Source organism: Protopterus annectens, chromosome 5.part0, assembly GCF_019279795.1.
Source record: "Protopterus annectens isolate FY-2018-M chromosome 5.part0, PAN1.0, whole genome shotgun sequence".
NCBI classification, from domain to species: domain Eukaryota; kingdom Metazoa; phylum Chordata; order Ceratodontiformes; family Protopteridae; genus Protopterus; species Protopterus annectens.
The window spans coordinates 268340910-268356994 of NC_056735.1; positions in this window are offsets into that span (position 1 = coordinate 268340910).

Consider the following 16085-nt stretch of genomic DNA (forward strand, 5'->3'; position numbering starts at 1 on the left):
ACAGAGTAATTTAGTAAAAAGTAGTTAACAAAGTTTAACAATGTTTAACATAGTTAAAAAAAAATAACAATAGTTTAAAAAGTTTGACAGTTATATAAAGAAGATTGATCTCAGGGGGTTTGTAGGTGAGTGAAAGTACAGTATATATGCAACTGATTTTATATATATATATATATATATATATATATATATATATATATATATATATATCTATAGCAATAAAAAGTATACTAGATATTTACACTAGGTTCAAGTCTGTCTAGGTAGAGTATTGGTCAGAGGAATCATGTTCTACAAGGCTGGCTATGAGTAATAGGTTGGAAGAGGTGGGTTCAGGGAGGGTTGTGACATTTACATATATGATTTTCATAAAGGTGTGATTTAAGGAGTTTTTGAATGTGGTTGTGTAGTTTTGTAGCCTGAGGTGTTGGGGTGGGGTGTTCCATATTTTTGCGACTTTATATGGGAATAGGGATTCTCCTGAGCTATTTTTACATGGAATGACTTCTATCAGGGCTTTGTTACTGGATCGTAGTTCCCTGTTAGTAGTATGTAAGTTTAATATGCCTGTTAGGGTAGGGGTTTTGATAGTGATTCTGAATGGCTACTGGTTCAAGTTTCATCCAATCTTCTTTTGTCTTACCTGATACAACTCTAGCTACCATCCTTCAGCATACAGAATATCACAAATTCCTATTAGTGAGTGATCTAAATCTTGACTGGTTAGGGTATCTAAAACCGCAACTGAACAGAGTTGCCTCCAATCACAATCTCACCCTGATCCTCATGGGGTGAGGGGGTACTCAGCCTAATTTTACAAATTATAAATTTATTCAGACCAGAGAAATGACATATTTTCCAAGTTCTCCCTAACTCCCTCTGTGACCACTGTCCTATTCTTACTTTGTGGTCCCTCACAACGTAAAGGAGAACTGCACCCAAAAACTGAAAAAATGTATATTTTTCTTCAAATGTTGAGCTTTTCTTTATTGCTAATGCTTCTGTATCAAAGCATTTATAATCTGTTATACCTCATAATGATGTGAAGGAGGCTGCCATGGCTAGCATTATTTGGTTTTTACACTCAATGCCTTCATCTTCCTTATGTCATGTTAGAGGGAGTGAAAGGACTCATGATGTGGGATCATTTATTGTGGTTGTCTCTCTCATCAGCTGACAACGTTGCTGTGACTGCCTACTTTTCACTGTCAGCATCAATTCACATTTAAAAAATAAGAGATATCTGCTGGTTATCGCTCCAATAAGCTGACCACCATCCAACGAAACAATGCAGTACAGTTCAATGAAATTCAAAAGATGTAAGTATTGACTATTCAGTCTCAGGAACACAGCTTCATATAATCCAGTGTGTTTAACACACAATCAGACTATTCAGTCCCAAGAAAAAAGCGATACAGTATTGAGAAAATTAATTTAATACGGTGAGCGCTTTCGCTTACAGCTTTGTCAAACCTCCAAACAATAAATGAAACAAACTAGTATATATACACACATTAATAGAATAATTAAACCAATTAAACAATTAATTCTAAAAGGTATAGGCACATTTTACTTGATTCTTAAATGTGCTATTACCATACTTAAAACACAATACTTCTACTTTAAAATCAAAATAAAAACAATGACAATAACATGTATTAGATAATTAACTACTCATTCATGTTATTTTAATACATTTTATCTAAGCTTATGTCCTATAAATGTATGTGAATATAAATATAATATAACAATACATTTGAGATATAAAAATTGTAGTAATGCTAAAAGACATGTGAAAATCTAGCATTATAAGCAAAAAAGATGAATTGAATTTATATCCTATGTCTTCTTTTTTCAAAACAGGCTTTAGGGGTACCCTATCATTAATACCAGGGGGGATATGTGCTCTGGTCTTTATGATCCATTCAGCTTCTATACATTCTGTTAAATTCTTAATATCACCCCCTCTACTACTAACTTCAATAACCTGTAAAGCTGAGAAGACAAATTGATGGCCAATACCTGTACTCATAATGTGTTTAGAAAAGGCATTTGTCTCAGATTTTATACAAATTTGATACAGGTGTTCCCTGATCCTCTCTTTAAACATTCTGTTCGTCTTACCTATATAAAAACTTGGACATACCAAACATCTAGCTAGATATATCACATGTTTAGTATCACAACGTGCATTCACCTTTATATTAAATAGTTCACCTGTATTATATTATTAAAAAGTAAAGTATTAAAAATATTAATATCAGAAATATTACAGCAATATACTAAACATGTGATATATAATGCTAGATTTTCACATGTCTTTTAGCATTACTACAATTTTTATATCTCAAATGTATTGTTATATTATATTTATATTCACATACATTTATAGGACATAAGCTTAGATAAAATGTATTAAAATAACATGAATGAGTAGTTAATTATCTAATACATGTTATTGTCATTGTTTTTATTTTGATTTTAAAGTAGAAGTATTGTGTTTTAAGCATGGTAATAGCACGTTTAAGAATCAAGTAAAATGTGCCTATACCTTTTAGAATTAATTGTTTAATTGGTTTAATTATTCTATTAATGTGTGTATATATACTAGTTTGTTTCATTTATTGTTTGGAGGTTTGACAAAGCTGTAAGCGAAAGCGCTCACCGTATTAAATTAATTTTCTCAATACTGTATCGCTTTTTTCTTGGGACTGAATAGTCTGATTGTGTGTTAAACACACTGGATTATATGAAGCTGTGTTCCTGAGACTGAATAGTCAATACTTACATCTTTTGAATTTCATTGAACTGTACTGCATTGTTTCGTTGGATGGTGGTCAGCTTATTGGAGCGATAACCAGCAGATATCTCTTATTTTTTACATGTGATATATACTGGCTTTTTTTCTGCTGGTACTCCGGTGTTTGCTAAGGGCAGTTATATTTTTTATCACATTTGTAATTACTTTGCTTCCTCTTATTTTCATTAGTGACCATCTCCGTTGCAGCATTTTCAGGAATGTTTGAAGGACAGGCCTGAAAATGTAGTTGAGTTAATTGTTCTTTTCAAAGTAACAACTACAGTTCAGTGCTCAAGTTGATCCCTGTGATCAGTAGGTGTTACTCGGGCTGAGATGGTTTGTACTGCAGTCACAGTTTTAAATATTGTTGCTAGAATTAAAGCCTTTGATGTTAATCTTCTTTCCCCAAAAACTCCAGAAAACCATGCACTTTTGCAGAAATTATAGTACAGAAAAAAAAGAAAAATCTGACAGAAAGTATGAGTTACATTAACATATTTGCTTTCTTTCTTTGTGGCACTGAGTTTAATTACAAAGAAAGACATTTTCATTTAAAAAACAAACTTGAAAGTGCTACCTTTGTTCAGAATCCAGGCTACACTATTTATCTGTGATGTGATGTTGGCAGTCTATAACTGATAAGACACATTTAAATGTCATTATTTTCTGAATGGCTCTGTTATTGGGAGAAGTGACCTAACTTTATTGCGTCACTGTAGCTGTTGTGATGTAACAGATGAGACAGATGCAGGAAAGAAAGGCAAACATAATTATTAAATTTTGTTTTTTTTTTCTGTATGTGAACTGTTTAGTCTTGGATTACAGGGTAGGAAAAACACATTTTGGAAAGAAAAACTTGACTTCTGGGTGGAGTTCTCCTTTAAAATGCCCCTTTTAAAATCACCGAGACTGGAACCATCCAAGACAGCAATGCAACTGGCATCATCCCTGAGCTTGCTAATATCAAACGGGCTACACACTAGTCTTCTATTGATCTTGTCTTTGTTCTCGTCATATTCTACAACATTCTTTATCTCATTCAAGACTGTTTCCTAAAAAAAAAAAAAAAAAAAAAAAAAAAAAATAGAAAACATGGCATACCTAACATTTGGATTACTGGCAAGTATTAATCAACTTATTAAATTTAGAGACAAATCATAGTCTGACTGAAAATCCAACTTCTCCAATCAAAAAAAAATGTGATTCATATATTGAACTCAAAATTGAGGTCAGATGAGAAACAAATGAGGCCACAGCAGAGTATTGCAGAAAACTTCAAAGAACAAAACTAGGCTAGCCAAAAAATTCTGGATTGCTCTTAAAAGCACTTGCTCTTTCTATTATTTTCTCCTTAACTATCCCAAAACACAATCATCTTGCCTCTCTTCTCACAGAAATAAAAGATAATATCAGCAACCCATCTAAACGTACCTATCCCATATTAACATTTTCCCACTGCTCTACAGCCCCTACAAAAATTATTGTAATAGTCATTAGTTCAATTTAAAATCATTACTAAAACAAACATTAAAAAGCATCTGGGGAAAATTGTCTGCACCTATCAACCTTTCTTCAACTCTATCCATCCTGACATCTTCAGGTTAGATTTCAAATTACTTAGCAAACCTCTTACCTTTATCTTTAATCTATTCCTCACAACCAGCATGCTGCCTCAAAGCTTTTAGCATGCTCTTGTCAAGCCCCAGGCAAAAGTCTCAACCCCTTCCATAACAAGTGACCTTCACCCATCTCTATCTTTTGTGCCCTCACTGATCCTCACTGATTGTGCCCACCATCCTCTAATTGCCACCAATTCAAAATAAGACCAACACCATCTACCAAACCCCCCAAATCACTTTCAATTGCCCAATTAAATATACGTAGCATTTGCAACAAAATACCACATATTCATGCCCTTCTAGATGTACAACAGTTTGATATCCTCTGTCTAACTGAAACTTGGCTCAAACCTACAATCAAAGATAATGAAATCATCCCCCCAGGCTATAACATCCTCAGACAAGACCGCTTAAACAAAAAAGGTGGTGGGGTGGCAATTCTCTATAAAACCGGACTGCAAATAAGTAAAACAAATTATACCCTTCCATCTGACAATAATGTAGAAATAATTATTTCCAAACTTCAGCTCAACCCTCACAAAACACTTAACATTATCTGTACCTATCTTCCGCCAGGAAAAAATCCCACTATTTTAGAAGACCTATTAAATTGGCTTTCACTAAATCTCCCTCAAGAAACAATACTTTTAGGAGACTTTAATATTGACTGGAATTTATGTAAACATACCTATCCACCCACCCTTATTAACCTGCATGGCTTCTCTCAAACCATTAACTCCCCAACAAGAACAAACAAACAGAATAATAAAGAAAGTATACTTGACTGGATACTTATAAACAGTCCTCAGCAAAAGTATACAACAGGAACTCTCCCAGATGACCTCAGCGACCACTCCCTAACATATATCATCAGGCATAAAACAAGTTTAACTATCCCTACCCAAGTTAAATCATCCTGTAGCAAAACATTCTTTGACCCCATTCTGTTTCAAAATGAACTTATGCAAGTTAATTGGTCATCTCTTAAATCTCTCCCTATAGACGAAGCTGTTAGCTACTTCAATCATACTTTTCTGACAATCCTAGAACATCATGCTCCAATGCGTTCTATACGAATAAAATATAAAATAGCCCAATGGCTTTGAAATACTACTAGGAAACTAATCCTTAGTAGGAACAAAGCCTGGACTAAATGGCGTACCACAAAAAACACTACTGATCGCCTCATTTTCAGAGAACAAAGAAATGTAACAAGAAAGCCATCCTACAAGATAAAAAGAACTTTTATACTCAGCTACAGCAATCATCCCTACACCAACCGCATCAATTTTGGACCGCCATTAATACCCTGTTATCCCCTGGCAAAGTTGCCACACCAAATCCAATTGATTCCAACCCCGACTGCCCATTACAAACAGCTAATGCCTTTAATACTTTCTTTACCTCTGCCATTCTAAAGCTAGCTAACCAACAAAGCCCTGATACCTCCAAACTATTATCCCAAAGCTCCACTCCCCCCATTCCACCTCAAACCCATACCTACCACTTATATATAATCCCTATTTCAAAAATTAAAACCCACGACCCCCTCAGCTGACAAATTACCAGCAGAATTCCTCAAAATTGGTGCAAAAACTATAGCTTACCCGATCTCTATACTGATTAACAGGACCCTAAAAGAAAGCACAATTCCATCAATATGGAAAATCTCATACATCATCCCACTGTTCAAAGGTGGTGACTCTACTGAGTACTCCAACTTCCGCCCCATAGCATTATTATCTCCACTTGCAAAAATAATGGAGAAATGCATCCACAAACAGTTACTAAATCACCTACTAAATAACAACCTCCTAGCTAAGTGCCAACATGGTTTTCGTCCTTTCCATAGTACTACTACAGCCTTACTATCCTTTATCGACTCAATTAACAAAAACCGCAACAATAATATTCCTTCTTCAGCCTTCTTCGTTGACCTATCCAAAGCCTTTGACATGGTCAACCACAAACTTCTCCTCCATCATCTGAAGTCCCTCTCTTTTGACAACCTAGCCTTAAATTGGTTCACATCCTATCTGGATAACCGAAAACAGGCTGTACTCTGGCATAACCATCTCTCTGATCTCCTCCCCACCTCTATAGGAGTCCCTCAGGGCTCTATCTTTGGTCCTCTACTATTCTCTATTTTTATAAACGACCTTCACCTAGCCACTCCCCTATCAACTTGCATTCAATATGCAGATGATACAACCATCATATGCTCAGCCCCAACACAGTCTGAACTTTATTCTCTCACACAAAAAACCTTCACAACCTTAGAGCAATGGTTCTCTAACCATTGTCTCCTCCTTAACCCAAAGAAAACCAAACTCCTGATTTTTACACCCACTCACTTGTCTCCCTCCATTAATTTCTCACTCACATCCAACAATGGCATCCTTATCTCTCCAGACCAAACCACCAAACTCCTGGGTATTACAACTGACAATCAACTAAAATTTGACACGCACATTGACTCTACAATAAAATCAACTAACAGAAAACTAGGTTCTCTCTATAGAATCAAATCTTACCTTACTCCAGAAGCCAAAACTACAATAGCTAGAACCCACTGAATCTCTACCCTATTATACACCTCCCCTATTTATACAAATCTGTCTAAATATAATCTTAACAAACTAGCTACATCATATAACAATATTGCCAGATTTGCTACAGCTTCTCCATACAGGACTCATCATTGCTCCAATCTTAAAAAACTAGGATGGCTAGAATTACCCAACCTAATACAATTTAATCAACTTACAGTTGCCCATAAAGCCCTTCACCACCCTGACAACACTCCAATGTTGTCCACCCTCATAAAACCCTATAACAATCTGAAGAACCTACGCTCCTCTAACAAAATACTGATTCATACTTCTCTATCTAAGAACTCAGCAGGTGACTCCACATTTTCCAACTCAGTTGGTAAAATATGGAATCAACTACCTCAAGACATCACAACGCAAACATCACTCCCACTATTTAAAACTAAACTAAAACTCTTCTTATCTAATCACTGGTTTTGCTCTTGCAACAACCCAGACTAACCATTTTTTTTTACCTCCTTGTTATTTGATTCTTCACACCCACTCTTTTTCTTCTTATATCTAATCACTCTAAATTATCCTCTACATAATTGGTTCTGTTGCTTCATTTCTAATAAAGGCATAAAATCACTACTTTTCAACTTCTTACAAAGATGCAATAGAGTAATTAGGTACTTTACTTGTATTTGTCTACTTTACTAAACCTCTTATTGTACTCAAATGCTTTTACCTCCTGCTGTAGGTTTAAAGTACATGTTTTTCAATATTATTTGTATATGTTGATATATTATGGTACATTTTTGTTTATTTTTACTATAGTAGTTTTGTAGAGGAGCTTTTCTCCCCGGGCCTCCACTGAAAATGGACATGTATCCAGTTGGACTAGCCCGGTAAACAAATGTAAAATAAATAAATAAAATCATTTATAGGTTCATAGGTTCATAAGTAGATACTAGGCTATTGGCCCTAGGGCCTATATAAGCCTAACCACAGGGTACCTTGGCTTTTGCCACCCAAGAAAATTATTTTCCTGTGCCCCTGTCAAGCAGAGCCACAGAAGTGATCCCCGGGGTGAATTTCCTATCTCCCATCCAATCATCAGGATTTTTCTTGAAGAGTGCTAATGAGGAGCTTTGCTTGATATAGATAGGTAGTTTGTTCCAGAGTATGGGAAGTCTCTGGGACAGGAATCTATCCCTCCAGCATGTTCTGTTTATTGTGGTGACAAGGTTTAGATCCACGGAGCATGTAGCTCGGAGAGATTGGGATTTCTTTACGTTGAGCATGTCTAACAGCTCTGGGTTTGACATAGCTTTGTATGTTAGGCAGAGATCACCTCTGAGTAGGTGATATGTGACAGAGTAAATCTGGAGTTTTTTGAGACGGTCTGCGTAGGGCATCTGTTTGAGGCTGGTAATCCTCTTTGTGAAGTATTTCTGTGGCCTTTCCAGTTGTTGTAGATGTCTTGTGAGGTACATACCAAAAGGGGTGTTGTACTCTATAATGGGTCTAATGAGTGATGAGTAGAGGGGAACAATGACCTCTTTTTTCCTGGATGAGAAACCTTTTGTGATGAGGTGTGCCACGTAGCAGGATCTCCTGACTACTGTGGTGATGTGATTATCAAAGGAGAGACTACTGTCCACCTGTGTCCCAAGGTCAATTATGACACTTTTGGTGTTAAGTAGACTACCACCTATGTGGTAGTTCATGGGTACAGAGTTTTTATCAAAAGGGATGACAATGCACTTTTTGGCATTGAGCTTGAGGCCATGGCTTTGACACCAGGCATCTGTCTTAGTGAGGCCCTTTTGTAGGATGTCCACATTGTTAGGAGTTTTGATTATGGCTTTGTTAGCCAAAGACCTTCTGTGTTAGCCTGTACTTCAAAGAAGTAGATACCAAACAGGAGAGGACCTAGGACTGAACCCTGTGGTACTCCACTTGTCACTGGTCTGAAGTTGGATTTAGAGTCTGCTACTTTCACAGTGTGGGTTCTGTCAGTGAGCCAGTTGGTAACCCATCTTGTGACATAGGAATTTATACCTAGTTTAGAATCATTTATACCTAGTATTTACAATCAAATACTTGACTATATCTCCAAGTGCAACATTTTCAGACAACAACAGCATGGCTTTTACCATCTTCTCTCTCTCTTTCTCTCTCTCTCTCTCTCTCTGCTACAAACCATGCCTTCTCTAACATGGAACAAGGCAAAATTACCGATGCTATCCTTCTTAACCTTAATAAAACATTTGATACACTTGATCATTCCTTCCTGCTTTCTAAACCTAGTAGGACAGGTTCATTTAATTAAGTTCTGCAATGGTTCAAAGGTTTTACTTTCAATTGCACCTAGACACTCATTCATACTAACAATACTCATACCTCACACTCATCTCACAAAGGTATCCCATGAAGCTTTGTTCCAGGCCCACTTTTTTTTTCATTCTTTGTAAATGATCTTCCTTTGAATCTCTCCTGTACCAAATTTCTCCTTTATGCAGATAATGTTGTTTCCCTCAAAGGGAATTAAACTGCGTCCTGCCTGCAAAACAAACTTCAGAATTATTTTATAAGTGTCTGTAACTGGCTCAAATAATAACCTCACAATTAATACTTACAAAAGTTCCTTGGTGTATTTAGCACACACCAAAAACTAAAACTAGTGCATAATCTCACCATTACAGATCCTGCTGGCTCCCCACTGCATTATGTTACTGAGCAAAGATATCACGGTTTCCTATTCGACCAGCAGTTCTCCTTTCAGAAACATTTTGAAACCCAAATCCAGAAAAAAATCGACTTAACTAAGATTATCTTACAGGTTGTTATATCTCCTTAATTTAGAAGTGATCTGAGCCATAGCCGTCCATGTACTATTGTATAGGTTCAAATATAGATTGCTCTGAGCACATTTCATGACAATCAACTTCAAAATGCTGATTTATTCACATCTCAGTAAATTAGAACAACACTTTCATACTTTTAGCAAAGGAAATGGCTACCAGTATATGGTGGAGCTGCATTCCTCTTACCTATAAACTTCTCAACCAAATTAACTTACCTCCCGTACTGAATAAATGGTATTAAAAACTCTGCTTACTCCTTATGTGATACTAATTCTTTACTACTCTCTAGGTCTTCTTTACACTTGCCATCTGCGAAAGATCTTTCATCAGATTACCTCCTGCTTACTGAAACTCTGTACCAGATGACATTAAGCAGTCAGAAAACCTCATTTCTTTCATGCATTCTCTCCACTCTCACTTAATTGATTAAACAAATATAATTGTTTTACAGATATTGGTTAACGCACTTTTCATTACTATCCAAATCTAATTAATTTTCTTTTATTCCTCCAACTACTTTAGGTCTGTATGCATCTTTTCTTTTCCCTAGACTGGGGAAGCATTTCTTCCTCTTTATCTTTACACTTGAGAAATAGCACATTATGGGGGGAGTTCACTGTAGAAAATGTACATTAGACAGTCAATTTGGAAACATTGTTTTACTTGAAAAACAACTTACCAACTTGTTGGCAAATGTCAGAGCTGGTACAGCTAATTGAAAACCAGCTGATCGAAATGTGCCACCTTTGTCAGTCCAAGAATGCATTTCAGTAGGGACTGGAGAATATGTCCTTTCCCCCACTGCAGTGCAGTTTGACCTGTTTTTTCAATTCTTTGTGGATAGATGTATATTGTTTTCAATGTGTAGGTGTCGATCATTTGGCGGATCAACGAGTTGCTTTTTTAATGGAAAGTTATGCTCCCATTAACTATATATATATATATATATATATATATATATATATATATATATATATATATATATGTATGGTTCCACTTCTAACCATCGAAATTTCAAAACATTTAAATTCTGCTCATCGAGACCAAAACATTGAATTTTGAAACATCGAAGGTTACAAGTGTAACCAAAAAAAAAAAAAAAAGAAAAGAAAATTTTAACAATTGTATGCAGGGGGCTTTGCCCCCCCCCCCCCACCGCACTACAGTGGAGTAAAGGGAAATCTGCACTATATGCAGAGGTGTTAAATGGGAGAATTTCCATACCATATCTGCAGTGCCATCACACAGATGGGACATAGACACACACAGTATGCAAGGCACCTTGGTGCCCTGCAAGAACACATTCTCCCACTTGCACTTACCTTTTTCGTCCCCTTCAAACCTTTGACGTTTTTAAACTCGCTGTTCTGATCTCGATGATCAGAATTTCAATGTTTTCAATGTTCGATGGTTTGAAGGGGGACTGTGTATATATATATATATATATATATATATATATATATATATATATATATATATATATATATATATATATATATTACATATATTACACTCTGGTGTAATACAAAACAAATTTTTATTCCATTGCACAGTAGTTGGAAAAGTTAGATAAACTGGTTTCAGTTATAGTTAGCATGTGGCATCTGTAAGAACTGACAGAATGTGTGAATTTGGATAAATTATCTACATCACACATTTATTTGTGAAACCTTGAGAATGTCAAGGTTTCTATACCAGGTATGGGGATGCCATCATAGGATACAGGTTTTCAAAAACAGTTGGGAGGTGTTTCTGTCACTGGAATAAACAAAAGGTTGGACAAGGGACACCCCTGATATGCCAGAAAAAGTTTGAGAGACTATGTCATATGTAACCACCCTAGCTACTGGGAAGCATAAAGATGTTGGTACTTTGCAGTAAAACTGTCAGTAATACCCAGTACTTAAGCATTTTTCTTTAGAAGAGACAGTGTATGATATAAAATGCATTTTGAAAATGTAATCCTGTCACTGATACTGGTACGTTACTGTCAACTATCAGCTGTTAAACATTTAACTCCAGCTTAACCAGATCTGCATGCCCATATCTGCTCTTCTCAAGTCATTGTTGTGTGGTTAATATTAAGCTGGAGATAATCTTTTCTATCCATTAAAGTACGATTTTGGCATATACTTCTGTCTCCAGGGGCAATAAGAAATGTTGCCTATAGTTTCCTGGGTTTAACAGGTCTTTTAACTGTCTTTGAAATAATGCAATCTAAGCTAAAACAGAAGAGTCTGTGCATATCTTTAATTATATGATCCATAACAGCCTTTATTAAGTGTAAAAACAAACTTTTATTTCAAATAAATATTAAAACAAGAAATAACCTGTCACTTCAGCTTTACACCTTCAAATGGTGAAACTGTACAGCTGAGGTGCCAGTTCATTTTGGTTTTAATGATTATTTGAAAAAATATATAATTTTGCACTCTGTGAAGGCTGTCATAATGAGCATTTAATTGCCCTCCTTTCTGTAACTGGATTAGCTTTTGAAGTGACTGGTGAAACGCAGTCAGAATATCACTAATATTTCATCTACCACAAGTAACTATGACAGGAAAACTTTCATTAAGAGTAACCCCACCAAGGACAACAGCCTTTCCTGATGAAACTGAGTCACTGATTCCAGGTATTTCTCTAGCAGAAATAGGGGTGGAATTGTTGGACAGCAATAGTTTGCCTTGTCCAAACAGCTGAGGAAATGTAATTAAAACAGAAAATCTGTGGTGTTAATGCATTAGATACTGTGATTCAACTAGAAAGCTCTCTAATACACTTGCTGCATCCATGTATTGATTTGTCTAGTATTCCTGGCAATACTTCTGTGCCTATTGACCAAGACCTTCAAAGACATTTCCTTAGGTCTCCCCTGCAGCCTCATAGCTAAAAGATTTAACGAAAAAAATCTCTTTCACCGAATAAAACTGATGACGGTCTTTAATTTTTCATGAGAACATCAGAGTATATAGTTCTGAGTGCTGTACTGATTCTTTAATTTGTAACATTGTAAGAGGATGAGCCTAGCATTGAGCAGAACTATTATCTTCTCCAAGGATGATGCTACAATGTAAACAGAAGGTAACTGACTTTAATAATTGGCTTAGTTTTGCTGTCATTTGAAGGGGGTACAATATTTGTCAGCTTGGAAGGATATGATTGATGGACCCCATGACCTTGCCAAGAATGTTATGCACCTGTTCTCTCTCAGCTTTCATATGGCATAGTTACATGATTGTGTTTCTACACATTCCCTGTGTAGCTTTAGCAGGAGAATTTAATGTTGGGGTGAGTTTCACCTCAATGTATTGTACTGTGTGAGCCAATGGTGCACTTTCAGGGATTTTCACTCTCTTTTTCAATGTGCTGTGACATTGGAGTTGTTATATATAATTTTGGGAATGTCAGGGGCTTGAGAAATGCAAAAAAAAAAAAAAAGATGTTTATGTTCTTTTAGTTCACCATTTTCAGCATGTGATTTGCAATGAATGGTAAGCTGAAAAAATGTACTTTCCATTCGCATAAGAGAACCCTTTCATATAGTGGCTAAAGCCTTGCCCGCCCCATTAGTACTTTGTTTAGGCATTCCCAACCTGATAAATTTTTTGACATAGCCAAACCAGCCCAAGATAATCTAAAGGTGTTATTGCTCCATGCCAGGAGTCAAAGCAAGAAACTCAAGTTCTTCTCACGCAGCAGAATGGAGAGATTTGTGCAGTTGCTGAGATTTGGTTCAAAACCACAGTGAGCATCCCAACACTGCGTTCCACACATTTAGACCACCTAATGCACAGAAAGGGACAAAGGGTGGAGGTGTTCCTACTTACATCAAAAACAAAAAAAACACCTCAAGGCTGGTCAATCAGTGTGATGTACTTTGGCTTCTCCACATTCAAATTACCATAAACAAAGTCCCAGACTATATTCTTGCAATCTATATTCCCTGTCCATGGCCCATAAAATGCATAACACATAAGTGTATACAAAACACTCCCAATTCAACCCAGTACCATATTCATGGGTAACTTAACCACCCAGTTGTAAACTGGTAATCCTACCTAACCCCTAATATGCAGGACCAGAGACTCCTGGACCTTCTTAACACTTAACACTCTGGACTAGCCTGTTTGTACGCCCACTAGGGAATGAACATCCTTGACCTTGTCCTGATAAACATGGGAGAATGTTGTACCCTCCCTAGTTAATGTCCCTGCTGGTCAGGTCTGACCATAAGACTGTCTCTGTTGAAATAAAATAAAATCTGGGACTCCTGCTAACCCTTAAACTTTCAGGAATTATTCATGTCAAACCTTCTACTATTAACATTTGACAATATTGGCAACCTGGCAAAATTTCAAGCCCACGCTAACCCCTATGAACACCTCTGGCTATGTGTAATTATGCATGGAAACCCTGTATAATCATATTAACACCTGCATAGAGACAGCTGTACCTAACCAAAACAAGTACAGGAGGAATGCAAAAAAAAAAAAAAAACAGCCATCCTGGCAGAATCCCAGCATCAACAGGTTGCATAACCAAAGGAAGAAAAATCATGGCAAACGTAGGAGGAGCACTGCCCAACAAGGTAATAAGTCCCTCATCAATTTTAAAAAGCAATTCAGTAGGCCAACTAAGTCTATCAAAGCCAAATTTGAAGTAAAAGCACCTTCCAGGCCAAGGGCAATCACAAAGCTTTCTTTAGCTATTTTCACAACCTCAAAAGCAATAGACAACAATGCATTGAATGAATTAATTGCAAATCCTGCCAACTATACCGAGATACAGCAAATCTACTAGTTGATGCATTTATCTCTAATTTTACTCCCCTCTCCCCAGACACTCCGCAGAAAATACCCACAACCATAATTCCTACAACTATCACTTGGGAACAGGTCCTTCAGGCACTCTCCAGGGAAAGACTACTGCATCAATAGGTCCTGATGATATCCCAGTATGTCTCCTTAATAGCACAAAACATGAACTATTGGGCCTACTAGAATCACAATTAAACCTCAGCCTCCAAACAGGCTTCTTTTCCAAATGAATGGAGGACTGAAACAGTTATCCCACTACACAAGGGCAGGCCATCCACAGATGAATGAATCAATCAACCCATAAGCCTGGCTAGTCTAATATGTAAATCTATGGAAAAAATAATCATGGATATGTTAAATGAAGATATAAGGTTGTCAGCCATAGTGTTGCAGTGATTAACATTGTCACCTCACAGTAAGAGATTCTCTGGTTTGATTCTTGGCTGGAGTGGCTTCTGTGTGGAGTCTGCATGTTCTTCCTGTGGTCAAGTGAGTTTTAAAGACATGTAGGTAGGTGTGTGTGTGTGTGCCTTTTGTGAAGGCATTGCATTGCTACTGGAACCTTTGCGCTAGTCTGGCAACTGGGCTTACCTAGTGGTCTAACTTCATGGAGTACACAATTGGGAGTTTGCCAAGCCCATCTTTGAAAATAGCATATTCAGAAAAAATATTCTGTGTGAAACCTGGCAACTCAACATTGTAAAAACTCCACTGTCAATCAATCTGCGAACAGGTGATCTGCTGTGGTGACCCCTAATGGGAGGAGCCGAGAGACACTGTTTGTTAAATAAAGATATAAGAAACCTTCAAACACTGGATCAGACTCAGTTTGGATTTGTGATGGGCAGGTCATGTTTACTCTGGATGGAGGACTTCTTTGAAAAGGTCACCAAAGTAATAGATGAGGGCAAAATTGTGCATATTGCCTACCTTGACCTGGCTAAGGCATTTGATACAATACCGCACTCGACCCTTGTATACAAGATCACTAAATTAGGTGTAAAACCTATGTCACCCACTGGATAGCCAGATGCCTCACAGAAAAGATACAAGATGTTAGAATAGGGGAGTCCACCTCCACTAAAAGGGTGGCCACTAGCGGAGTGCCTCAGGTCTCAGTGTTAGGGCTGTTCCTGTTTGGTGTCAACTTTTCTGAAGTCAAGGTTAAAGTTAAAGGTCTCTGGCTGAAAAAGTTCACATATGATTGCAAATTAGGGGCAGTTATTAAATCCCTCCACACACAAATACCTTCCACGAAGGCTTGACACAGACTAATAACTGGTGCCAGAATCACACTCTAAAACTCAGTCCCATGAAGTTCATAATAGCAGCTTTCAGAACGTCTGCCACTACATTGATAACACACCACTAAGAGTAGACCCAGTAGTCATCGATTTGGGAATGCATTGAGACACCGACTTGGACTTTGACCATGATGTGTCTAC